The sequence below is a fragment of the Bison bison genome, unplaced genomic scaffold, assembly GCF_000754665.1.
Source record: "Bison bison bison isolate TAMUID 2011002044 unplaced genomic scaffold, Bison_UMD1.0 scf7180017864533, whole genome shotgun sequence".
In the NCBI taxonomy this organism is placed as follows: Eukaryota; Metazoa; Chordata; class Mammalia; order Artiodactyla; family Bovidae; genus Bison; species Bison bison.
In genome coordinates, this window is record NW_011495082.1 from 11,566,784 (window position 1) to 11,570,104 (window position 3,321).

The window sequence follows — 3,321 nt, forward strand, 5'->3', positions numbered from 1 at the left end:
CCTTGATTCATGGACCTGACATTCCAGGTTCCTATGCAGTATTGCTCTTTACAGCATTGGACCTTGCTTCTATCACCAGTCACATCCACAGCTGGGTATTGTTTTTGGTTTGGTTCCATCCCTTCATTCTTTCTGGAGTTATTTCTCCACTGATCTCCAGTAGCATATTGGGCACCTACTGACCTGGGGAGTTTCTCTTTCAGTATCCTATCATTTTGCCTTTTCATACTGTTCATGGGGTTCTCAAGGCAAGAACACTGAAGTGGTTTGCCATTCCCTTCTCCAGTGGACCACATGCTGTCAGACCTCTCCACCATGACCCGCCCATCTTGGGTTGCCCCACAGGCCTGGCTGCGGCTTTGCTGGAGTAGCCATCAAGAGATACCCCACGCCCAAGGTAAGAGAAACCCAAGTAAGATGGTAGGTGTTGTGAGAGGGCATCAGAGGGCAAACACACTGAAACCATACTCACAGAAAACTAGTCAATCTAATCACACTAGGACCACAGCCCTGTCTAACTCAAAATACCAATAGTGTTTCTCAAATATTTATCCAAAATTGAATCAGTAAATACTGTACAGTTTACTGCACTTGCTGCCTCTGAATGACAAGATAACTCCTATGTAAATTAAGCAATTTGCTGAAAGTTTTCACAATTTTTAGGCCTGAAACCTTGAAATTTAGAAATATAATCTCACTCTCTGTGTATGTTTGTCACTCAATCGTGTCCGGTACTCTTTGCAACCCTGTGGGCTGTTGCCTGCCAGGTTCCTCTGTCCAAGGGATTCTCCAGGCAAGAATACTGGAGTTGATTGCCATTTCCTTCTCCAGGGATTGAACCGGGGTCTCCAGTCTTGCAGGCAGATTCTTACCATCTAAGCTCTGGTTGAATTTTAAACTTTGATAAAAATCATACCATTTCCTTTTCATATTTTGCAGAAGGTTACACTCTCTGAGGGTAGATAGAATTTGAGAGATTAAAAAAAAAAATGAAAGTCTCTTGTTACATGTGAATGTGTAAGTATTTTTGTCAAAAGGCTGATTATCGTGCATGTATTAAAGCAATATATTTTTCTTTCAGCATAATAAACTTATCATGTGCATTTTATCATGAAAGTAAAAGAAAGTGAAGTCACTCAGTCATGTCCGACTCTTTGCGATCCCATGGACTGTAGCCTGCATCAAGCTTCTCCATCAGTGGGATTTTCCAGTCAAGAGTACTGGAATGAGTTGCCATTTCCTTCTCCAGGGAATCTTCATGACCCAGGGATTGAACCCAGGTCTCCTGCTTTGCAGGCAGACGCTTTACCCTCTGAGCCACCAGGGAAGCTTATCATGAAGTTGTATATGATTGGGTTGAATTTTTGAAATTCTTTTAAAATCATGAAGTAAAACACATACAGAAAACCATGAAAAATTAATTTATAGCTTAGTGAACTTTTTGAAAGCAAGCATTCCAGTAACTGTTATCCACATTAAGAAATCAATTCTTGTTTAGACAACCTGTAAGTCCTCTGTGTGCTTCATCCCATTCATATCTGCCATCAACATTAACCTGTATCTTGACTTTTTTCAAAAAATTGGGGATATAGTTGCTTTACAATGCTGTGTTAGTTTCTCCTGTACAATGAAAGGAATCAGTTGTATGTATACATATATCCCTTTCTTCTTGGACCTCCCTCCCAGCTCCCCCCATCCCATCCATCTAGATCAGCACAGAGCACCAAACTGAGCTCCATGTGTTATACAGCAGATTCCTACTAGCTATCTATTTTACACATGGTAGTGTATATATGTCCATCCCAAGCTCCCACTGTTTTTTTGCTTTGCAGATTGGTTTACTGCCAGATCTTGCTAGTCCATGGATTCACAGTGTGAGAGCTGATCAGGCTCCTAGAGAGCATTGACTCAAACTTCTCCTACCTGCCCACCACAAAGGAGAAGAAATTGAGTAGTAGAGGGGAGAGACTTTCTCATGTGCCTTACCATTCTCTCTGCTTGCAGGATTTTCCCACTCTTCCTTCCTCACATATACTCAGCCTCAACAGATAAAAGCCCCACAGTGACCTGGCCCTGTTTACCTGCATATTCTTCCAGTTTTATTTTTATCACTGCCAACTCTCCAAAGTCTAGGTTCTATTCAGGCAAAAATACTTTCAAATTCGAGGAAATGTCATATTCTTTTATCTTAGGTCCTTGGCATTTTTTTGTTTTCTCAGTCTCAAAAACTCTCACTACTCTCACCTGACTTCACTGTGCACTCTAGTGGTCAGCTTACTTTCCTGGGGGAGGGGGAGGGCGCTTTGCTGGAACATCCCACACCCAGTTTAAGTGCTGCTCCCAACTGCTGCCTTAGGACCCAAACACACCACTTGGAGGCACCTATTAGCTGATGCTGCAATTTTTTTTTAAACTTTGTATTGTTCTTGATTGGACTGAAAGCTCCAAGAAGTCAGAAACCATGTCTAGTTCATTAATGTTTAAGTAGCTTGTGTCCACCTATCATAGTGTGTAAAGAGGGGTCTCCAGTAAATATTCACTGAAAAATTGTTTTTGTTCATATTTTTATTATCTCATATCTGAATGTAGGTGTACACACACACATACACAGCAAGTCTCTAAGTTTTTTCCATGACTCCTTACTTTTAGACATAATTATCTTTAATTTCTGAATCAAAGAAAATTTCCTCTTTCTATCATCATTCAGAGTGGTATACTAATGGATCTTCATCATCCTAATTGCTTAATAAACATTGTTACTTGACAAGTCATTTAGAGGATTATTGCAATAATGACTATTATTTACTATTTCATGGGAAGAAGTTTAATGTGCAAATGCATAACTGTTTGGTGGTTCAAACATCAGCAGAATCAATATTTAGGTTATTCTAAGATTGATATAATTGTTCCATGTTTGCATGAATGCTAAGTTGCTTCAGTCATGTCCAACCCTTTGATACCCTATTGACTATAGCCCGCCAGACTCCCCTGTCTATGGGATTCCCCCATTAAGAATACTGCAGTGGATTGCCCTGACTTCCTCCAGGGGATCTTCCTGATACAGGCATCGAACCCATCTCTGCAGCCCCTGACTTGCTGGTGGATTCTTTACTGCTGAGCCACCGGGGAAGCCCATATTTTCTGTCAAATACATTTGATTCTCAGGAGGTAGTTTCATTCAAGAAAACAGCATGGACTTCAGGGGATTTCTGTGGTAAAAGCTGTTGTTTATAGAAAGGTCAAGCACCACAATCATATTAAACTAACCAAAACCAACATGATATATTTTGGAGGGGAGCATGCTCTGCATTAAGAATTTGT